This window comes from Hylaeus anthracinus, unplaced genomic scaffold (assembly GCF_026225885.1).
Source record: "Hylaeus anthracinus isolate JK02 unplaced genomic scaffold, UHH_iyHylAnth1.0_haploid 12002, whole genome shotgun sequence".
Lineage (NCBI taxonomy): Eukaryota > Metazoa > Arthropoda > Insecta > Hymenoptera > Colletidae > Hylaeus > Hylaeus anthracinus.
In genome coordinates this window covers 9,063,207-9,088,035 of record NW_026534349.1, presented here as the reverse complement: position 1 = coordinate 9,088,035, position 24,829 = coordinate 9,063,207, and the positions used below count along the sequence as shown (strand labels likewise).

The window sequence follows — 24,829 nt, the reverse complement described above, 5'->3', positions numbered from 1 at the left end:
CATCGGTGACTCGGCAGAGCCGTTCTTATCGCAGATACGAAGATGAAAGCCCCGGGAAAGTCGGGGTGAAAATAAAAATACTTGAAAGAGCACTTCGTGCCGTCGAGGTGGCTTGATTTCTCCGGAGGTAAAAAAACATCGGTCTTTCGCGGAGGATTAATGTACAAATGGAACCCACCAGTCGCGAAGAAGAGAAGAAGTAAAATCGAGGAACGTAACGTAAGAAGCGAGACAGGTCGGGAAACGTTTAAGGGTCGCGAATAACGCCTCGATGAGAAAAGTTGACGCTAGAGCTTGACGTATTAACTGGATGGGAATTTAGAAAACAAAGGTCGGTGAATAAACTCGATTCCTTGATTTCATTCGATCGAACAACGGAGAGGCGAGAGTAGAGTTTCCTCGGTCGGGAAGAATGTTTGCATTTTGATCGATGCGTTTTGTTTTTGAGATCGAAGAAATTTTAAGTGGACGCATTTTTTCATTACTTCGTATAGTAATAATTTTTTGCACTACTTGATATACATTTTTGAAATAGAAAAATAGAAAATAGTTTAAAAAAAGAAAGCTAGTACACTCACCCATTTAAGAGTTAGGGCATTTAAGGGATAAGGATCGCAAGGATAACTGACAATTATCTTTTGCATGCGTTAAACATATCTACATGTATTGGTTTCGGTGAAATCAGTTTCCCATAAAGGATTTCATGTTTCCAGCAATTCGCCCGTCTGGTTTCCTTAACGACGTTACTTATTCCGCGTTCTCTCGCGGAAACTGCGCTCGGTTTTATTTTTCCTGCTCGACATCGATAAGTTTCAAAGGTAGAGGGAGTAAAGTAAATTTATCTTGGCGTTATGAAGGAAAAATTGCCGGACTCATCCGTGAAACATTCTTTACCTGTTTAACGTGGAGACTCGTAGCAGAAAGAAAGACAAAAGTTTGCGCAGCGTATCTCTTCCTCGGGAACGAACTTAGATTTCGCTCGGTCGTGGAGAAACGATGAAGGATTTCGTTTCAGAATGTCTTTTCAGACGGAAATTAATTATTTTCCCCGGATCACTTTTAAAACTTGTAAGTTTTCCAGCCGCTCCAACCCGAGGGGAATAAAACACGAATACCGGGAGAGCCGGACACGCTACGATAAGAATTAAAATAGAGGAAACGTACCCGCCGAGAACTCGATTACGCGTCGAAGTTCAGAAAATACGAAGTTTTCGAGATAGTTTCGCGCAGTAAAACCGGCTCGAGGGGGGCGAAAGAAGAGCGCGAAAATCGATTGTCTTCGGTTGTTAGCCGAGCCGAAAAGAGCGAGGGAAAAAGCGACTGAAGCACGGAAGGAAGTTAAGGGTGAAAAAGCTTAGACAGTCAGCCGCGAAGGGACAGCGGAACTTTATTTCGGAACACGCTTCGAGTCTGAAATTAATTATTTCTAAGAGACTGATCGAGAACTCGGAAGTTTTATCGAAGAGTGACGTAACGATGGCCGAACAGAAACGCAAAAACTTCCACACCAAGATTTTGCGACGAAGTTACGTGGGCGTTTTTCACTCGCGCGACGTGAGGATTTTTCCCTGATCTTTTGAAGGCTGCTCATGTTCGAGAATAAAAACACAGACCAAGATCAATTAATCGCGACGAATCCATTTATACTCTCAATTCGTTGAATCAGCGACCTCAAAAACCTCTGTATAGCAATTTCATCTAAATTCAGTCATTTTTTGTATTTTAGTCCGCCATATTGGATCCGCCATTTTGAATATCTAAAGTTCGAGTTCAGATTTGAAATCAGCGACCTCAATAACCCCTGTATACCGAGTTTCATCTAAATCCAGTCATTTTTCGCATTTTGTTTCTTTATGTTGTAATTATGCGAGGAGATATAGCTAAATATTAAAAACAAACCAACGCAAGTGTTCGATTCAATTTAAAAGTCCGGTATCAAAATTTGAAACTCAGGGCATTTAAAGGTTAATGCTGGACTAACGAAGCTACGAACCCGAAGCTAGTTATAATAATACAAAAAAAAAAATAACTGAAAGTTTGAGAACAAAGTGGAACGAACAGCTCGTTTCGGTTTTGCGCATCCATTCCTTTTCGGTTCGAAGTTAAGCTCTCCTGCGTCACACGATTACCGCGGGCTCGTGCTGAATGTAAAGAAGGTCGAAAGAGCAACGAAGAAGCTGTTTGGGTGGATCGAAAAGTCACGAGCGACGCTCGTCGAAGGGAATCAGTCGTCTTTGGGGGTCGATGGGGAGCAAAGCCGTCGTACCAAAGGAAACACAGGCCGACTTTACGAGCGGTTCGCCTCGAAACGGAGGAAACCACAGTCAGCAAAACGACCTCCGAGATTCCCCGAGAGATTCTGAAGGACGGCCGGATATAATAGAACGTTCGTTCGGGCACAGACATGCGAGTGTCCACTTTAGTCGAGAACGTTTTCTTTCCGTCAATCGAATGAGGAGGACAACAGTTTCCCCGAAGGAATCCGGAAAAAACCTCGCGGAAATTTCGCAAGACGGTGACAATTTTGCGCGCTTGCTCCCCTCCCCCCACGCCACGGGAAAATTAAATAAATGCTCTGTAACGCACGAACGAACACAGGTAATGAGAAAAGTAATCTTTCTCATCCCTCCGAAGAGTTTTACCTCGCATTACTCCGTCGAGAAAATTCTGCGCCGTTTCCTCGCGACGAAGCAAGGAGCCGTTCCCCGTTAAACTCGACGTCGCTGTACCGAGGAAAAGACAAAAGAAAAGATTCCTCGGGCACCAGTGAGTTTCGTGCCTCGACTTGCGTAAAAGCAGTCTACCGGTTCCAAAAGAAAGATCGAGTCGGCTCGACGTTGGGAACCGGCGCAGCTGGCTCGATCCACGCTCTTCGAAACAGCGCGGCGACCGCTTAAATCCGCGACGGGGGTAGAGTATTTTTTGTTTCTTTTTTAACGAGACGAGTCCCCGATGCATCTCGACGCGTCACTTGTCTCCTGGAAATCTCGTCCATTTCGTTTCGTTGCGTTACATCCGGAAGAAACGACCGCCCAGTCTCTACCTCTACTTAAAATAGACTCGGTTCTTCGCGCATATGTTCGCGGCAGTCCGCGGATTTAGCTACGTAATCTTATCCCTGGAGAGCGCTGCAAATTCGGTTTGCCAAACAAACTATTTAGTTATCGATCACCCGTATTCACTGATTGGATACCCAGTGTTCGAGCTTTGAATCTCCTTTGACTCGTCCAGCGATGGTATCGAACTCCGTTTCAAGGGTGATCATGAGAAAATGATTAACGATATTCGAGATGATCGACTAGTAACGAGATCGAATAATGCTATTAAGATCACGCGTTAATAGTGAGCAACGTGGTATTCATTTTCATAGTCAGAATTTATTAAAGTGAATAATAACACAGAACGTTTATTAATACAATGAACGTTATAACACAATTAACTATAATACTCGTCATTTTAAATAATTGCCGGTTCTTGAATGACAACCGGAAGAACGGGACCTCGCTTCCAGCTCGTATCAAAGGAGCAGTCTTACATCGTTGCGATATCTTCATACCATCGCAACAGTAGTTTCTTGAGCAGACAAATAACGATATTTAGATGACGCGTTTAGATTCTCGAACAGCCGAATAACAACGAAAGATGAAATTAAAGGTTAAAAGTTAACGTTGACCCTAAGATCGACCGTGATGGGTTCCTCGAAGCACCTCCGGCTTGCGTCCGGGCATTAACAGTTTTCTCGTAATCGAATAAACGAGTTAGGAACGCGAAAGAAGCAAGGCTGGTTTTTACGAGCGTCGAGGAAGTTGGCCAGGTCTGACGGGCGACGACGTGATGAAAATCGGGGTTCTTACCTGGTGTGGGAGGTGGAAAGCTGGCGTGCGGCAGAGAGTCGTAACGCTAACTTTGGTATCGGAAGCCCGTAATGCCCGTATGCGGCCTAACGAACCGTTTCGACGCTTATCGCCGTCCAACCAACTTCTGGAGCGAGTCGAACCGAAAATAAGACGAAAGAAACGCCAGGGGCCTACGTAAAACGAACCAGAGCCCCGAAAGGAAGAAGTTTCCCGAGTTTTCGCTTTCGGTCGAGTCATCGGTGCTCAGCGATGGCTACGAACACCCGACCGTTTTCCTAGTTTACCGCGGGGAATATTCGCTAATCCTTGTACCGATAACTGGATAGAAATGGTTAAACTTTTTCATTTCTCTCGTTTAAAAATTCGCGATTAGAAAAAATTGTAATATCAAGTTAAGCTTCGTATTTCTGTTCGAGGAAGAACACCACTTTTTCCATCAAGAAGTGCTCGCTTGTGAGCCTGGGAAGAAACCTCTGTAAAGATCGTCAAGGAAATTTTGTAGGATTTCCGCGCGATGCTTTTTATGGGAGTATCTAATAACTACGAAGACTCAGCGGTTTATTCTTTAGCTCGAACATTCATTAATTCATGAATACATGAATAACCGCGAAATACTTTATTTTGCGAAAGATAAAATATAATTTATGCGATAAGGTGTCGGTGATCGGTTTCTTATCGCTGAGACACATTCCACGAAAAGAAATTCCATCTTCGTTACCAAAATTATAATCTTTTCCTTGAAGTTTTTAGGAATAGGTGGGCTAGATCTGGGTTAGGCCTCGCTGTTTGCTTAGCTCCGATATTTCCAACCAATTCTAAATGTTAAATAAGCAATAACAGAAACGTATACAAATCAAAACGCTCGTCGCTATTTTTCCGCGCAGTTTGGCTTTATTTTCGAATCGCGTGCCCCGAAGAGTTAAGGCGAACTGTGGCTGCGGTTTCGACAAGTACCCGGCTGCGTCTGGGGACTTAACGGGATAGAAAATTGTCGTTGTCTCCTCACCACGGTTAGAGAGCGAGTATTTTGCAAGTAAATCGTCGCGAGGGAATTTGTTCGAAGCGTGGAAAGCGTCGGGGATCGCCTCGTTCGTTTTCCTCGAGATTGGATTCGAGGTACGGTTGGTGCGAGCGAGAATCGATCGAGTTCACGAATCGTTCGTTCCCATCCGTGGCTTCTTCGTGGAACTGGTCGCGCGGAAACCGAAGCTACACCTTTAATTACCGCCGTTTCTGCGCGTACTTTCCGCGAAAATTGATTTATCGCCGGCTCGGAGCAGCGCGCTCTGGATTTCGCGCGGTCAATTCCCCGAACAATGAGCTGTAATAGTCATTTAAGACCGGTGGAATCGAATTTTAGCACACTCTCGCGCTAGAATTCTCAATTCCCACGACGCGTAGTGCTTCGATTACGGCTGCTGGCTGGACGAAACTATTTTTTTTTGTATTTCTCCCAGATCCGAAATGTAGTCCAAAAGAATGAACCGTACCGTGCTTCTCACGTTTATTTGATATTTGACAAATGCTTTCTCGATTTTTAACTATTCGGGGGTAGTGGTATATACGTTTTCATTTTAAATATTGTAACATAGAAATAAATACAAAATATATTCACGATTATGTTCTCCAGTTATACAAAACGTCTACATCATAGCAAAATTGATAATTGCAGTTATTGTCAATTTTTCTTTAATTCCGCCAAAATCTAAAAATGGCTATGCAAACAAAATGATGAATATTAAACCAAGGAAGAGTGATTCTTACGAAAGCTTTCCTTGTTAGTCGATTATTGCTCAGACTAAGAGCACTCGCTCGAAAACTGTTGTTTTCAAGAGAACCTCGATAATACGCTTATTAAAAATGTATCTCTGCAGATGTTTGATCGATTTATATCGGAACCGATAAGGTAGCAGATGTTCGTAAAAAACATCCCTGTTCCTCGACCTATATTCGACGCGCTCGAGTCGAAGAAGCACAAACATCGTCAGAGACGAACATAATCGCGAATCCTCGCGACAAATATGATCGACGTACCTCAGATATCACGGTTCAGAGAGAATCGGGAAGGATCGCTCGCGGTCGATCCATAAATAATCGGTGGGACGCTTTTAACCAAACGGTTGTCCGCTCGGTCAGGAAATCCGATTGGGGGCGTACGAATTTTTTAAACTTTTGTCGACGGATCGAGCGTAGTGAAACGGATCCGGTTTTCGTTTTTCGGTCCCGTACACGCGGATTTGGCTTCGAATCGAAATGATTTACCGTGGAGATCGCGTCGGAGGATCCGATCCGCCGCGCCGTGTCGCGCAGGGACAAAACAAAAAGGAAAAGAGTCACGCATACCTGGTAAGCGAGTCGCCGTGGTGGGGACGACAACACACACACACACACACACACACACACACACAGAGGAGAAGAAACAAAAAAAAACAGCGAAAAACACGGACGGATTCGTAATGAAAATTTTCAGCGGCAAAATTCTACCGACGTTTTGAATCGAAAACCGAGCGTGACGGGCATCCTTTGTTCACGACCGTTGTCCAGAACAAAACGCTAGAAACCGCCACGACGATTTATCGCCGCGACGCGTGTATTTTATTTCCGCGCCGAGCATAGAAATATAGAAAAATTGCGTTTCGGCCAGTTGCCTATTTAACGAAAAACGAAACAGAAAAAAACAACGAAATAAAAACAACACACATATATTTATGTATAGTTTTCGGTTAGCCGATATCGAACGCGATATTTATTTGATCGCAAAGGTAACTGGATCGCTGGTAATTGACGCGTTGTCTGGCACACAGCACGGACATATTCTATTAACTTTGTGGTCGGGCACAGCGGCTCTGAGTACACGGTTCATTGGTTTTTTTCTTCTTTTTTTTTATAAATTTGATAACTGTCGGTTTGCACAGTGTTTACATAAACAGCTTGTCTACTCTATGGCGAGAGTGCTCCGCGAAACGTTCGGAGCACGCGAAGTCTTACGCTTTCATTTTTAATATTATTTCATATTATTTTATATAATATTATTTCATCTAAGAATTCCTACTGTTTTTTGGTCATCCAAAACCTGAGCCCACCCCTAAGTTAATCTTTCCTTCTCCACAGAGTACACTTACCATCCGGTATTATTTTTCGTCGCTCTATAGTGTACAATATGTATTCTATAGCATGCAAATTTCGTTATGTTGAAATTCATTTCCGTTCTATAAATCGAATATAACGCGAACATTGTTCCGCGAATCGGTGCTTATACATTTTCAACGTCTCGTCCGGCTTAGGACAATCAAAAGGGCGAAGAAAGAGGATTGCGAGCGTTGTGGGTCATGGAAAAAGAACAGCAGGAGGGCTGTTCTTATGCGTCTACATATAATTCATAGCCATGTTCCGTATGCACGGGGGACGGCATAAAATATGCAAACGTATACCGGTCCCGGTATTTTTTTCTGGCTCGAGCTGACGAGGCGAATGAAGTAAACAACCAATGCGAGAGCCATGCGCGTCCGGGGATGATTTATCAATTTGTTTTAGGATGCACGGCTGCCAAGGACGGGGGGGGGAGGGGGGGGTGTGCCCAGATATTTCCACGTAGAAATATATGTAAAATATATTCGCCGTTATAACGTTTCGCGGTGGCCAATGGCGCGCCGTTGGATTAATGGATTCCCTGCGTGGTCAATTTTAACGTTGTACCTTTCGAATCGCGTTAATTTTAATTTATGTCTAGAAAATTGTATCTAACGTAACGTAATGACGTATAATGAAACCGATTGTCCGGTAATTTTATCGCTACAAACAATGACGCGAGCTTACATTTTCATATTCGATGTTAAACAGATTATGCATGCGGTGCGATTTTAATGACTCGGTTCGAAACGGCTGAATTACTCCCCTTTTATCGATGAAATTTAATTCCAGGAATAAAATCAAAATCGACAACCAGCAATCACTATGCGACGGGAAATTTTATAGGTATTAATTTCTGGTAAAATTTCTATGAAACTTCGGAATAGCCAGTGGAGAATTAACGTGGATTAAAATTTCTCATAATCCTTTTAAACGGTGACGCAGAATCTCGTATTCGTATTCTTCATTTCCTTCTGTATATCTGTATTAAATTATACGAAGGGTGGGTGAATAAAAAGATCACATCGGGTGTGTAGAAAACGAAGAACTTTTCTTTTCTTTATTATATTCGTTGTGTCGCGAGACTTCGTGATGTCATCGTGTCCGCATTTACAAATTGTGTGCACCACAAGCCATCCATTCGATACGATTTTAGTTTAATCACTCACTCGCACACGCGCGTTCACTTTTGTTCCTTTACGTTCGCTCCCGATACGCTCTATACTGTACAGTCGGCTCGAAGGGGAGAGGGGGACAAACAAATCCTTATTTTGATACACCGTCTGCCTTTTTGTTCTCGTCCTTTAAATCTCGCGAGAGTTTGCGGTTACTTTGAATCGCTCGCGAAGCAATCCGTGGGAAGGAAGATCGAACGGCTTCTCGTCTCGGAGGTATAAAATCTACAAAATGCTGTTGCGCGTGAACTGCGACGCGAGCATGATCTGCGACAGAGATGGACAAAATTCTCGTCTAGATAAGAATGAAGAATGAATAAAAAAAAAATTTATCGATTCGCTATTTGCGCTTAGTAAAACTTGCAGTCCGAATTACACGATCAATTTGTTCCATGAATATCAGCTCACTCGAGCAACTGTTTCATCGACTGAATATACAGAGTTCTTATTCGTCATTTATCATTCTGCCTATTTCTGATCCATAACCGCGAATATTGATCGCGAACGATGCTGCGACACTTGCGAGAGAAACGAAACTCCACAGTTAAGGTTCGGCTTTACCGAAATAAATTCTTGTTCGAATAATCATTGGAATGAAAGTAGGACGCGACGGCCAATTTATTACTGCGCTATGAATACCTCTTGATCGTGATTTATTCTTCGCTGACTCCTGTCGAATAACGAATAAGATCTTATTTGAATACTTTTCTCCATATTGTTCGAAAAGAACCGCCTGAATATGAATCACTTCAAATGAAAAGTCGCTTGATCGGAGCTTCGTTTCAATTATACTTCGCTGCATCGTCCCCTTTCCTGTTTCGCCATGTAATATTTTCGATCTTCCTTCCAGGGCGATCATTCGATTTCCGTCGACACTTTCAGACGCTTCGTTTCCATTTCACGAAGCATCCTCTTTAATTCCTACCGGTTGTAAGTGCGATATGTACCAACGGATAGTTACACCTTACGCGTTAGTTGTAGTATGTATATAATATATATAATTTATATATTCATATATCTATATTTATAATACTTTTCTGTTCGAGTTTTCATCGCTCTCGTCGGGCAACGTATATTTATACACACCCCTTATACGCGCGCGTATACGTCCGAATATGTATATAAATACACGTCTCGTGCGCACGATCTCGTCTTCCGCCATTCCTACGAATTACCGAATATAATTATCTAGATAAATCTGAGAGGCGAAAGGCCCTAACCGAATCGATTACAACGACGACCTTCCCCGTCGCTTCGAGTATGCAAATACGCCGCGCTTCAAATCTTCCCCCATTCCGTCGATATTCGTCGGATTCGGTCGAGACATTCTGATTATGCACTTTCAGTATACTTTTCGAGGACTGTCGATAGAAATATTAAAAAATCTCAGACTACCGGTCCGCAGCTACGAGCCGGCACTCTCGTTTCAATTCGTCCGAGTCGGGGGTGGCTGAATACGTCCAAAATACCGAATACACTTCTTCGTCCTTTAGAACAGGGTTCGAAAATTAAATACTCGAGTAATTAGTGTTTAATGCAGCGTCGAATATCGAACGAACTGTTTTGTATTCGATATCTGAATAGAAAATTTTTCTTTGGTTGAATACAAATTGTAAAATTTTGACAAGAATGTTTTTTGGACGTCTCGATATTATAATTACTTACTGCGTTGTGTTTCACAAATATAATTACACTCGGATGAGATATTCAAGTTAATTGCCCCCTTTTGCAAAACGTTACAATTGCAACCAGATACGAACTATTAAAAATATCAAAAATTTTCTTCGAATTTACCTCGATTATGATTGAAAATCGAAGGGTCGAAGTGACTGACAGTAGTGGGACTAAATAACGAAACTCCTTTTCGTGAAATTATTTATCCCGATCGTCGCACCTCGATCGTCGCAGGAACTCGTAGCTCCGTTTCCCAGTAGAGATCGAGACGCCGCGTGTTGCTTATAGATCGCGACGCAATGACGCTTGAAACGCGAAAACAATTTCACGTTTCGTCGAGAACCACTCGAAATGATAAATCACGGGTGCGCGTTGTCTCGCTCGAACTGGAACCGAGCCATCGCCGGGCAAAGTAAACTGGGAAACGGTCGGAGAACGCGTTATTCAACGAGCAAACGGTCCCGTCCGAGTTGGCCAATTAATTCACGGAAGGAGTCCGTGGACGCGTCGAGGGCAAATTTGAAAAATGCAATTTCCTGGACGTGCTAAGCCGCCTTAAAAAATCGTCGATTTCAGGATATGCATTTCCTCGTCGAGAAGCCAGCCCAGCCGGCGTCGCACCTGCGGATGCATCTTATAGGAGCAATTTAATCAGATCCTTCTGATCCTTAACCCAGCTGCGCTCGGTTGGCTCGTGAATTGCTGGGGTGGGGGTTGAAAGAAAAAAAGAAAAAGAAAGAACGAGCAAGGAAGAAAACGACGGAGAAAGGCGAGTGCAGCTGGGTTCCGTGAGCAAAACCTTATCCCTTAACCGTGAGTTTGTATGTATAACGCCTATTAATCGTTTCTTAACGTTACAAATAGTTATCGATCGATAGAGCTTAGCGACTAGTGCGTGACGTAATTAATAGGGTCGTTTAGTCTACGGATCCTTTGGTAAATGTTGATCGACTCTTGCGCGGGCAACGTACGCGTCGTTTTCGCGAGATCCATTGTTGCTCGAGCATCGAGACTCGTCGTGAATTATCTTCGCCCAGGAGGAACGTACATTTGTGTTAAGCTTTTGTTGAGAACAATTTATTAACGAATTTACCCGCGCGGAATGATTTAACGCAAGTTTAATCGAAATTAATGATCGACGGATCTCGATAGAGTAACGATTCGCGTTATCTTCGTGGTCGCTTCAACCCGACGTACGATTAAGCGCATCCTTTATACAAGCCGCGCGCTCGTATCCCGCAACCACGTCTCTGCGTGTGCGTTTGTGTGCGTACGGTTGTGTTTGTTATGATACATGCACTCGCGCGGCTGTATCTGCTAGGCCAAAGCAATCTCGGTCCCATTGTAATAAATATTACTGATGTATACGCGCGATGCATCGTCGGTAGAACGAGTAAATCTTCGAAACTCTTTTCTCGCAAGCAGTAAACTCACTGTATCCGTAGAATGCTATCCGCGCAGTAGCCAATATCTTCTTTTACCTTTTTATATTTTCGATAAACCAACTTTTTCATGAAAATATAGACGGATCGGATGTAGGCAACACCAGCTCGAAGTCCAAGTGCACTCAGTCTTTTATACATATGTAGTTTAGCCTCGAAGCATTTATTTTGATAATCGAGAGAGCTCCACGTGGGTTCTCTTCGTACCGTACAATTTTTAATTAAAAGTCATTACGCGAGTTGCACTTACCATCGATGCTAGAAGCAATAATTTTTTTACCCAAATTTATTGCTTCTGCCATGAATAGTAGACGCATGTCATATTGAAAATGTTTAATGGTAGTAAGTTGACTGTTCCTAGAATTTAAGTTGTAGCATTCTCTGAAATTCCAGAACTTAACACAGTTCCACGGAATCTCGAATATAAAGTTTAGTTAAGCCTTTCGATACACTAGACGGTACCTCGCTACCAAAATGTAATTCGTAGGAGATATCTCATAACAGAAATTGCGACACGAGATACCTCGTCCATAGCATCACAAAAGCGACATTTTGGTAGCGAGATATCTCGTCCATAACTCGGACGGGATGTATCGTTCATAAAATCATACAAATTACGTTTTAGTAGCGAGATATCTCGCCCAATGTATCGAAAGGATTAACAACGGGTGCTTCGACAGAAAAATCAATTTTTACGACGAATTTTATGGTCGCGGTGTTCCTTTCATGGATTCGCAGCGTCTTTCGATCAGCGGGGGAATTCTCGCAGTCACGGAATCCGTCTCCGGTGTAAATTGATCTTTCGTCGCTGCAGCGTCGGTTCTTTCAGCGATCGCCGGCAAAGGAACTCCAGTCGAAGTTTCGCGGTGCACAAAGGAATTCAAAGGACAAAAGAATCATCCCTCTCTTGTCCTGTCCGGTTAGCCAGGAAGTCGGTACGGTGGCGGGATTCGCGAGTCGGCGGCTGGAAAACGCTGGTCGTAGCGAAAGAAACGCTGACCGGAAACCGATTCGCCGTGTTCGACCAGCGGGCAAATCGGGAGGGAAGTTAAAACGCGTCTTTAATGAATTTCGTGAAACTTTCTGATCGTTGAATGGAGAGGCGGAATAGAATGTGGTCGATTCCGAGTCGCGACGGTGAAAGTGGCTCGACGAAGGGGGTTAGGAAAGAAAAAAAAGTAATGAAAGGGTCAGAGCAGGCTGAAGGAATGAGAGTGAAAAAGGGCGCGGCAGTGGTGCACAACCTCCTGGCGCTATTAGGTCAAATATTATTCAATAATACAGGGCCGTATAGCTCTTTTTCTCCTTGCAGTTCAGTTCTATGTCAGTTGCTTCACTTTGCACTTTTGTCCCTGGTTCGACGTATCTTCTATGGGCTGTATATTATTTATTTAAACAAATTTTCTTAAATTTCTTATTGTACTCGGCACTAAAGGCGTGGATAGAAGAAAAATGTGCTCAAAGCTGTTAGTCTTTGCAGATACGTCAGAAAAATTTGTATCAGGTTCAGAGAGCGTCTTGACTAATTAAAAGTGCTACAGTTTCGACGATTGGTAAATTCCACTCTCAGATTTGCGAACACTCGAATTCGTGACTCTATTTTGGGGATCTAATCTCGATGAGAGGAGGGGATCAGCGGGTATGTCGGATCGTGTGCACCACTGGGTGTAGTGGTACGGGTGCAAAAGCTGGGATTAAACAAAAGGAGGGAAATAAGAGCAAGTGGCCGGTGGAAAAGGAGAAGAAAGAGATTCAGGGGGCTGGGTGGATGACCAGAAACGAGAGAGGGCGTAGAAGAAAGGAAACGAAGGTCTCGGGGAAGGGGTGGTTTCTAGTTTGGCGCTCAGCCCACGCCGCTGGGGAAGAACGTTCATTTGTCTTCCGCGCAGTGTAGCCCCGTGTTTCGCCTCGGCTCGAGACACGAGCATGGCCCTTTTCGGGTAGCGAAACAATGCTCGAGCCTTCGAAAATCTTGGAAAGCATAATAACCGCACTCGAAAACCACGACTTCTGCGGCATTTTTATTCCGTTCTCCCTCTTGTTTTTTTCGTCTCTCGACCGGTACTCGTCCAGCCATCTTGAGCCGAAGTGGTATTCGTCGATCGGTACAGTGGCAGAGAAAGAGACGATCGTCTCGCGAAGAAGCTTTTGTCTGAGCTCTTGAATGTTTCATGAGCAACGAGGGACAGAAAACAGAACGGTTTTCATTATCGTGCCCACTTCTGACTTGTATTTTAGTTACGTCGATGTATAAATTATCCCCCTCTTTATCCTCGTCTCGAAACGATCTCGGTAAATACGCGATCGTTACCCGATCCCGTTATTATTCTCGATGCTCTCCTCGGATTACGGAGTGGAACGTAAGTTGCGCGCGCTTGATATTCAAATTAATTACGATTATCGGTACAGTTTCGAATTCAGTCTCGCATATCATTGAATGCGCGTTCGATTCGCCAAACGGCGGACCCTTTAATACCAATCATTCGCTTCGAATTTATTTCAACCCTCGACGCAGGACGCACGTTTATATTTCGTGTATATTTCGAGCACGTTCGCGGTATTTTCCTATAATTATCGCCCCCATAAACGTTGATTGCAATTTGTGTAACCTTTTTATCGAGCGAACCGTTTGAAACTGCGATGGCTCGTAAATAGAGAAAAATGAGGGAAAAATTCGCAAAAGTACGCCACGTTAAATATTTCCCGATGACACCCACCCCCTCCCTCCCCTCTCCCCCACAGCGCTGGATGTGTTTTGCATTTTGATCGGTTTAAACGCGTCAATATGTAATCGCGGACTGTGTGAAAACGATGAAAGAGGTAAGGCGTATCGCGAATTGGATCAAACCGACCGGAAACACAGGGGGATATTTTGTAGCCCGGAGAACCGAGTGCGTTCGATTAAAATCGACGCGCATTTATTCCACGGGTCTCTTTTCACTCGTTCGGGAAATTCGAGACGCTGTTAAAGGCCAGGTGTCGCGTGTAATGCGACCAATAAAGCGATACAGCCCGACTGCGACGTGATTAATTATGACGTATCGCTGCGACTCGCCCGTTTTCGTGGAAACCTGTGACCACATTTCTCTCGATCATCTCGCGGAAAACTGCTCCTCCTCTGCGATATTCCCCCGCTAATATCTTCCCACGCGTTGTCACCGAATGGCGGAATTTGAAACGAGCTTTGAAATTCAGTGGATATCCGAATATTAGAAATTATTTACAGAGAAAGAAATTTTAAAGGAAATGGATAATTTTAATATGAAAATAATCGCTTTTCGTTGTTTAACCCATTCACTGCCAACTACTGTCTCCTAGTTTAAATTTATAGTAATTACTCGAGGGATGAGTTTATAGCCTTTTGAATGGAATTATTGCGAAAGTAGATCGTAAATTTTTTTTTAAAACAACAAATTCTATATTCTTTATTATCAAAATAATAACTTAGATTGCACATCTGTATCGAATCTTGGCGCCCAAGTCGAAACGCTTTACATTTGCTTGGCAGTGAATGAGGTAAAAGACAAAACTAGGAGTGAAAACATACAGGGTGAATCTTCTAAGCTTTGTACCTAAAGCTCGGATGACCCATCCTTACATTGTTTAATCTGCCAGGAACTATGAACTTGTTAAAGTAGATCCAGAGTATTACTCTTGGGGGTTTGAACGTGACCGGTGAAAAATAGAATTAGGTAATCCAGTCGCAGTGATTTGCCATTGCATTATTCATCGACAGCCTTCCCTGCGAATGTCTTTAAATTAAACTCGATTACGGAGGTTGAGGTATCGCTAACAAGTTCAATTAAAAGACCCAGCGAAAGAAGCACGTATACTCCAGCGCAGTCGCTGTTCCTTGAGGACTAATTATGTTGAAAATTTCGAATAAATATGTTAAATCGCTCGACTAACGTCCCATTCTTCGTTGCCACTTGAAATATTAAGTATCCATGATTTGGACCGCGGGCTCGTATGCATGACACGGATGTACTCAGGGATATATATTCACGTGTTCTTTAACTCCGTGAAAGGCAGCCGGCCGCGAAGGTTGTCCGGCCACTGTTGAAGTTACAATCCTCGAAATATAATTACACTGCGATATGCATGGCAACAAACGCCCCTCTAACGAGTTCGCTTTTGTTTCGCAGAGGCTTTCCGGCATTGATTACACGTGGCGAGATAATTAAGAAACACTAAGAGAAAAAGAAGTATATAACGTTCTCGCGGTTTCACAGAGCACTTGGACATTGTTATCCGGGGCACGTTTGTTTTCTCGTAACGAGCGCGACATCTTCGGTGTCTGTTTTGCGGAAAAAGAGTCTCGAATTGAAACCAGTTTCACAGTTTCGAGAAAAACCCTCGCCGACTTCGTAAGTTTTTCACGGGAATTTCATGGAACAAACATCCGTGGTCGGCGATTGCAAGAACGTGCTGGGTGGGTCGTGAAAACAGCCCTGCGATATTTCAACTAGTTCTGATTATTATTATTATTGTGCGAAGCTGGGTTGCTTGCCTCGGGGATACCGAGCTTTTCCCATGGGATCTCTAAGAAAAATGCTGGTCACGAGTATTAGGGCACTTGATACATTTGCTGACGTTTATTTCGTTAACTTTTTTGCAACAATTACAAAATGGAAGTTATTTAATTTAATATTTGCGGTTAGCATTTAGTTTTACAAGCCGATCACAATTCATGAATCCTGTTCAGACTTGCTTTTTTTCAACACTTGATTTTCAGAATTAATTTTTTAATTCCTCAGTGAAAATCCATGTCAGCCTTGTGCGGGTGACGTGGCGTTCAACGTGTTAAATTAGTAATATAACTTCGTTACATTTTATGGCAGCAGCCATGAAGGAACTTGGAAGAATTGGAGTATTTGTAAATGTAGTTACTCGTAGAATTTCTAAACGAATTTCAATTACAATGTATCCATGCAAGTGTCCTAATACAATGCTTATGGTCAGCGGTGTAGTTCTGGTAGTCTAATAAAAAGAAAATGTGTCGAGAAACATTCGTTTGAATCATTACTTTTTTGATCGGACAGACCTAGCTCGAATATCGCGACGATTCACGACTCACCCTGTACGAAACGATTCGCAATCCGTGAACGTGGACCCGGGACGACGGGATTGGCTTTCGTCTTTCTGGTGTTTCGCGATACTTGGAATCATATTAGCCTGGAAAGTGAACCTTAAGTTTAATCGCGTAGACGATAGACGTTGAGACGCGTTAAAGCTTACAAGTTAGCTGAAAAATCGTTAACGCTACGCGAGTTCCGCGGCATCGTGCGAAATCCTCTCGCGTTTCCATCGGCTCCCGGGGAAAGCAGAACGCTTAGAAAGAATCTCTACGAGGACTAGCAGTCGTCCTGAGTAGAAGAGGACTGCAACAGGGCTGCCACTCGCTCCGAGAAGTCTCCCGAAGTTGCGCCGGAACACTGGAACAGAAACGGGTGATTCCCTCGTTAAAAATGTTTGCAAATAGATAGATAGATGCATAGGTTTGTGAGAAGCATCTATTTTGCCGCTGTCAAACGTTTCAATCAATGATTTAGGTTCTTGCAGGTACAAAGATTTATATAAAGTCAATGTGTACCCTAAAAAATGGACAGAGTAGAATTCCTACTGGGAAGAAGTACTCATGGAAAAGTAAAAGCTGATTAATAGAAGTGAATTAAGCAGTAAATTAAAAGTAGAAGTAGAAAGAAGTCTCAGCCAGTAAAAGCAGTCAAAGGTTTTATTCTTGTAACATTAATTACTCTTTTACTTTCTTTACAAGTTATTGCGTTCATATGAACTTGCATCTTTGGCCAAAATATTCACGAGTAATGTTTTTGCTCTTATGTGTTACGTAGTACCAAGAAAATTAGTTTCTTCGATGAATGAGTAACGAAGAAATACGTAGAATGTAGGATAAAAATAACCATAACATCAATATTTTATTGGTATTTTATTATATTTAAATTTGGCTGATGCGTTATCGTTAACCCGGAGCTCCACTGTATTTACGAGGGTCGTTCCAGTTACGCAAAAGACGGTCTGCAGCAACAAATTGGAATTAGGGGTGGAGACGGAACAGTAGGATTAAAGGGCGAGACGCAGGATACCCGCGAGCTATTTAGAGAGCGGGCTTGCGAGGGAGGGGGGGGGGGGCTGGTTGAGCGGACGGAGAAATTTCACCCTAAACATTTTATCCCTCGTGAGAGGCACTGGCAAGCTGCAACTTTAACGCAGACCGAAGGGAGGTGGCGACGAGGTGCCGCGGGCTGGTTCGCCGTTTCCCTCCCAGCCTCCATTTGCTCTCGAGACATATTTCATCGCTCGCTTCTCGATGCGTTCGATGGAAACCGTTTTCGGAAAGAAAACAAGCATTTTCCGTGTGTTTCGAGCGAACGGAAGTTCTCCGTGCGCCGATCAAACTCCAAGCTGCCTCGTGTTCGCTTAAAACTTCCCTATCCGTTCAGGAATATCCTTTTCCGTCGCCAAAAACTCTATCTCTACTAGCTACTTGTACTTTATTTGTTCTGTTAAGCTGTTGTTGTTCGCTGTTTCTCAGTTTCGCTTCGCGTGCCCCAGTTTTACTAGTATGAAAAATCGATCTTTGAAAAATTTGTGTTTTTAGAATCTTTATATCTGAAAATATGAGCAACTGGTTCAGAAGGTTTATTAAACGATTCTAAAGGAGTCCAGCGTTGTTTAAACAGAATTGGATATTTTCATTAAACTCTTAGGCACGACGCGCCGCTATAGTGGCTTTCGCGGATGTCATCTTTCAACTAACATTCTTCCATCTCACGTCCTCCAATCATATAAGAAGATTCAGGGTGCATCGCACGGAAGATTTACGAGATTACGACGCACGTCTATCGGTCGCGACCGATCCGAGACGGATAAATTCAAGACGAATCTACGGTTATGTGTACCGTTCGAAGGGAATAATCTTTGTTTTGTCGTGCGCGGCGATCGGGACCCGGAAGAAGTAAAGTTTCGTAAGATAAAAGTTTCCTTCTCCAGGGTTGGGAAAAGCCGGCCGAGTCGAATGAAAAATACAGGGCGGCGCAGTTGCCGGCTACGCGTACACATATAGCTCCGGCTAAACAACCTCGGGGTATAGATTTATAGATGGACGATACCCGTTGGGAAATCAGCATCGTCTGCGCTCTCAGCGACGCCAGGCGACCGAGTCCCGTTGCTGAAAATGAAAAAGCACGAACTTTTCAAGTTTTCATTGCCGACCCGAACAGTTCTCCTCTCGCTTGTAGCATTATGGGCGTCGAGGATTTTTCCGTGCCGACGGATCGTTTAAACAATACCCCCCAACGCGACCGAGCCTCGACAACAATCGATCCTAACCCGCACGAATCCCCCATCCGCGGCGAAACTTCCTATACCTCGGAGATTCATTTAACTATTTTTCAGTGGTATCTTTTAGAAAGTCAACTGGATCATTTCTCTGTCTCTCACACTATGTTTCCCCTCTAAATCGATCATTTTCCTCTTGTGACCCTGTATACACTATCCACCCAGTAATTTTCTAACTACAGATAAATGTGATTACATTCATACTAACAAAAATTGCACTCCTTTCCTCTGTTACTCTCGAGCCCAGTTCACTCCATACTTATATCAAGGGTTTTCCACACTTGTAAAAAAACACGAGAAGTAGCTACGCGGAGAAGATTGGGAAAAATTGGGAAGTTTGTAATTAACTTTCCATGTATCGCCAGGGAAACGTTCTAAAATAGCCGCGCGCAGGCGGAAGTTAATACGGCGTGTAATTGAAATCGCGGACAACGGAGGTCCGAGGCTAATCGACGATCGGAAAATGAAGGGTTGCGGTCTGTTCAATCGAAGTTCAACCGCACTGCGTTTACCGGTCGGCTGACCGGCTGACGGTTGAATAAAGAGAAAAGCTGTTCGCGTTACGACGCGCGAGATACAGAGGCGAAAAATGCTGCCCTCTGGGTAACGTATTTTCTCGCCACTCCATCCCCCTTTCATCCCTTAATCGTAATAATATCGCCGCGATGACTTTGCGGCCAGCTGCGCCGGCAACTATCGCTGGTTTATCTCGTTGACGTCCTCCGAGAGGGTTGGGGAAGCTAGGAGGAACACTGGGCGAGGAAAAATTGCGGGAAGGACTCCGTGTGCTTTGCGTTTAATTATTTGCGCCAGGGAAAGCGCGCCTAGTGATGGCTCCGAATGGAACAGCGAAATGATTCTATAGTTACGCGAATCGAGGTCTTTATTATTATTCGAAAAGGTTGGATGACACTTTGAGCACAGATTTAATTTTATTCATTTGAAAATTTATATTCAGTCAGTCCTATAAGTAATCGTACCCTCTATATTTATTGAAGAAATTTGTCTAATTTAATGCTTCATGTTTCTAAATAAATTTGTAATTGTAAATATATACATGTGTGAAGTTTATTCATGTACACATTTATAAGGGAAAATTGATTTGGAAACATGGAGCTTATCATTTAAATTAGACAAATTTCTTCGATGGATATAGGGGGTACGAATACTTATGCGATTGACTGTAGTTGGTAATGTCTTCGCTGGAATCATATAAATTATCTCTGAGGTCTGAGATTGTTTGAGTCCATTGGCAACCACGTTGCTACGAGCACAGTTATAATGTTGGTAAATATCTGATTACGTTCTATCAGCCAATGAAAATTCCGTCCTTATCTAGTTCTTAAAGACTATATCCCCCTCTCCGAATAGAAACTAATTTCTGTTTTCTTTTCAAACTGTTGCAGCAACGACGTCGTCAGGGACGCTAACGATAAGAGCGCATTCCGGTTTTCGTAACGTTCCCAGCGATACTGGTTTATCTCGCGGAGCTTTTCGAGGGACAAACGGAACAAGGAAGCGAAAGGTAGGACACGGAGCGGAGGAACGCTCGAAAGAACGAAACGACAGGGACGGGGGAGAGTTGGCGAAAGAAGGTCCACACAGAGGGTAACGCAGAAGTTCGACCGTGGAACGAGGGTGAACTTTCAGCTTTTTAAGCTGTTTCGCTCCACTCCGTGACTTTGCACGGCCCGTTCAGGGTTACCATGGCCTCGAACTACCCAGGACCCTGGGGATATTTGTTTAAGCGTCTCCGTCGACGACAATTTCCCTGAGAGAATTGCTTTCCAAACGCTGTGCCAGTTTGCACTTCGTGCCGTCCGCGTTCCTACTTCGTTACCTCGAATCCTGTTGCTTTCCACCGTCCTTTTTCTTGAATTTTTAACCCTCCACTGTTCGAGTCTACCGGAGCTGTCGCGCAGGCTCTGTTCGCGGGGTTGCTTATCGCGGCCGAGGCAAGAAACTCCATTGCTTCTAAAAAGCTCACGACACGCGAATGGGTCTCGCGAGAAGAAGCTAGAAACGCGGGGAAACGCGACGGGTTTATGAACAGTGGCGTATTATCCAACCTCTACGGGGTTCGGGACAAAATCGTATCTCGAGGACTGCACCTAAAGAAAAAATGAATCTGGAACACATTTAAATTCAACCTTGTTTTACTTATACATCACAAGAAGCAAATTTTTATGTTAATAGAGAATTAATTTGATAAATTCGTTTGCTCTCCCTCTCTCGGTCGACCTTGGTAGTTTATCGTTAGACATTTGTAAATTTGAAAGGAATACTCAAGAAATCATATGGAAGGGGTGCGTCAGCACTAATGTTTGATCAATTTTCCCTGTGAATTTATCTTGTCGACAGCAAACTTCATCAGACTTACGAAGCCTCCTCAGAGGGGACATCCGAGTTCGTAGGGTCAACTTCCGTCCCCAATGGGTCAAAGAGTGCAAGCGAATAGATATCGAAAAATAATAGCAGCAACGCTCGATACGAACAAATCACGGGTTTACCTCGACGTTTCACGTATCAGATATTCATCCGACGCGCAATGGAATCGACTCGTTCGGCTTTTAGACTGTAACGTCGTTGAATAACGTGTAACGGCGATATCGACGATAATTGTCGTTAAAGTAAACGTTGAAATGTTCCGCGCGTCCTATTGACACGAATGCGACCGACGGCGATTTAATTCGGCGCGCGATAGTTTCGTGCTCGCCGAGAAATCACGGTTCGTCATTCGAGTCGCGACGATGATTCTAGCAAATCGTGTTCATCCGAATTCTCTGCCGAGAACGAGAATATCCGTGAACGTACAGCGTCGAAAATGTCAACCGTCTCTTTCAACACGCGATACTCCCCCAGGAGCGAAGCTCCGTTCGAAGATTTCTCAGGAGCTGAAATATTCATCTCGACGATGGAACTTGCTCGTAAGAACGGCGCGAAAAATTTTCCAAAAATTTCCACTCGAACAGGGCACAAACACGCGAGACTTCGCTGTCGATTGGACCACAATGATATAGCGTTCCACTACCTGGGAAAGTGAGATTAAACGATTTTGGGATTTATTGGGGATTCGTGCTCTTTGTTCATGCAATTTATCGAACGGTTCCGTAATACTCGAGTAAAAATTTGGAAAATTTCAGCAATCGTGGATTCTTAAGTTCTATCTTTACCTAATTGCCGCGTGAAGTATAAGTTCGAATAATTTTAACAGAGCAATAGTTTCCGGGGTTGCTTTGTTATTCGAAGTAACGGGTGTTACGCGTGATTTTCTAAGTTTGGAGTTTCGAACGTCTTCAACTTATAGCTTCGGTCTTTTCTCAGCTCCATTTTTGTAGGAAGTGGACACATGAAAGTGTAGGAATTAGAAATAAGAGGAAACAGTATCAAAAAGAAATTTTTAACGAGAAACAATCCGCTGCTCACACAAAGTTATTTGTTAAGAAATTTGTCCTCATACTTTCTCTCAAAACCTACTTTTTTAAAATCTGCCTCGACGGTAGATGGCCAGAGAGTCATTTAACAAGTACGCAACACCAGTTTGCAAATTGACAAAATGTTTTTATTATATTTTAATCACCAATAAACAACCCCCTTTCCGTGAATATAAAATTGATTCGTTACGTTCTCGACTAAAAATAGTAGAATATCGCTCGAGAGTGTACTTCGAATGTACTCGTGTTTTCTCGCCGCGGAGCATCGATTAACGCAAAGGTAACGGGCGCAAATCGGTTTAAAGCTTCGGTAACATCGAAAACCATTTTCGCTGCGTATCGGCGATCGAAAATCGGCCGGGCGAGCGCGCGACCCAACGTTTACATCGTGCGGCGTGAACGTTAATTGTTTAGCGCGTACTTGTTTCGCAACAGAACTCGCCTGGCGGTTTGCATAACAATTGTACGGATATGAACTAAAGCCGATAGCGTTTGACGATCGCTCGTCCGCCTCGTGACCGCGTTTACTATTGGTAATCATTGTCCAGCGAAATGGTGACTCCGTACAGGGGAAGCGGAACTAGACCAAATTTACAGAACAACGCGAATGGAAATGGGATCAAACGGGTTACGTGTCGCTGTTTCGTTTCGCCTCGCGTAAGGCGCTACGTAAACACGAAGAAATATTATAAACCGGGAATCTGCAACGCTGTTACGCGTTTCGTACACCGTGCTGGCCTCGATACCCGAGGCAGTTAGTTTCGATAAATTAATTTTATGCAAACACCGAAAGGTATGGAACAATAGCGAACGTCCGATACCGTGGACCGTGCTTGAAATTTACGTTGCAATTTTGCGTCCAACGGGGCTCGTTCCTCCTGGCATTTATTTATTTCTCCGAACGTTTATTTAACGTGGTCGCTGTGCAGGGGATGCCTTTTTAGGAAAATTTGTTTCTAGAATTTGCAATTTCGACAACAAAAGGAATGGTATAATGGCGCCAAATATCTATACTATGAACATTCATTCGATCTCTGACACCTATGTATATTTATGCACTCGTGTACACCCTCGTATCCCACATGGCTCCCTCGAGTTTCATTTTTCTTTTAAATCGTGCACTTCGAGGAGTTAATTTATCAAGCAACCTTTAGCCAAGGATTTCCGACTAGTCCAGCGTTGGACGATTGTCGGTAGGGACCCCGATGACATTTCAATTTTCACTCGAACCCCGAAAACAAAGGGAGGTCTCTTGGGCGTGTTGGGAGCTACCCAGTGAACATTTATCGCGTTTAGTTACTCTCGGTTCCGCGACGTCTGCGTTTGTTTCAGCTTCGAGTTGCCGCCTCCAGTTCCTTCAGTTCCTCCCGCCGAAGTACCCAAACCCCCCTAAAAGATGAGAACGGGCGAAAGCATTAGTGTAATTGTCCTCGATACAAGGAAGCGAATGCGCACGGAAAATAAAGAAGAAACCGGACTGCAAAACATAAGAGCTCCTGCTGGTCTCGCGTTTCCCGCGAACTCACGTTTTTTGCCGGCAATTACTTCCACGAAGTATTTCCAACGTTTTACAATATTTCCGCCATCCGTTCAGTTTACTGACTCTCTGCGGAAAGATTGAATCGTGGGTTTATCTTTCGCCAGGAATTTTATCAACGAGTAAATTTTTTCCATTCGTCATGGCCGCGAAGCCGGCAGCTAAATAAATATTTGACGAGCTTTCCACCCAGACGCTAATAAAAAAACAAGAAAAAAAAAGAAAACCGTACGCGCGCTGTTTAATTTAATTCCGCAAATATTATGGACGTCCGTGTTTTTTCGACCCCATTTCTCAGAGCGAGTAAATTCTGTCGTTCCAACGGGAACGTTGCAGCGGATTCCGTTCGCGGACCTTTTTACGAAGCGTTCGATGGGAAACCACGCGATTTCGCCGTAACGTTTTTCCCCATTGTGTCAATACTTTCGCGGCTAGACAGGTAATTGCGCCCGAAAGTGGAGAACGGAACCTCGCGGAACGTCGAGAAGTACCAAAAAGTTGCGACCGTAAACATTGTCCAATTTGTACCAGGTATTTGTGCCACAAATACGAAACGTTGGTTACGTTTTGGGAGATTCTCGTGGGAACTGATGTATGCAAACATCAACGGTGTAACACTCGACAGCAGACTGGAATTTATGAACTTTTTGCTGGGCATTTTTCTAACTTGTTTCAGGAACTTGCCTCTTGCGCCGAGGAATTGGTTAGTTTACATCCAAACATTCATTTGAAAAAATTCTATATTTTCGATGAAATATTTTGTTGACACTAGATTTACCGAAGCACGGGTATTTTAACCCATTTCAAATTTCAGAAGACAAGTTATGAATTTCTGCCGAAGCTTATGAAAGCATTGCTTCGGTAATAGAATTCTGAGAAAAAATCTGTGCAAACGTAGTGTTAATAGTGGAGTTACATCAAGAAGAAGTTTGAAGTACACATGTTAATTAATTAAATAATCTACAGGTCCTGGTGTTCCCTTAACACATTCGCGACCGTTAACGTGAGTTCATGTCATTTGAAATCCTAATCGTGGTTTCTATTCCAAATTAGGAAAATCTCTTTATTTTATTATACTATATATTTAAAACATTGATATTTCAAAACATATTTTTTAATTTTTATTTCCGCCCTAACTATACAAATTTACGACGTCCAGCTTCAGAATTCAGCTTCGTTTTATTATTTTCGTCAGTACTCGGTATTAGAAACGCAAAATATC

At 43.4% G+C, this 24,829-nt stretch overlaps 2 long non-coding RNA genes across 2 annotated transcripts in view; one reads left to right on the top strand and one right to left on the bottom strand.

Annotated features, from left to right (window-relative positions):
* Positions 1 to 22,297, top strand: part of LOC128892141 (uncharacterized) — a 78,761-nt gene extending 56,464 nt beyond the window's left edge. The window contains exon 5 of the long non-coding RNA XR_008461014.1: positions 20,043 to 22,297. This is a non-coding gene — a long non-coding RNA (uncharacterized LOC128892141). The remainder of the gene's footprint in view (positions 1 to 20,042) is intronic.
* LOC128892143 (uncharacterized) lies at positions 8,017 to 16,591 on the bottom strand. Its single transcript, XR_008461016.1, has 2 exons — positions 16,516 to 16,591; positions 8,017 to 16,452 (listed from the first exon to the last, which is right to left on the bottom strand). It is a non-coding gene; the product is annotated as an uncharacterized LOC128892143 (long non-coding RNA).
* Positions 22,298 to 24,829: the final 2,532 nt, after the last annotated feature.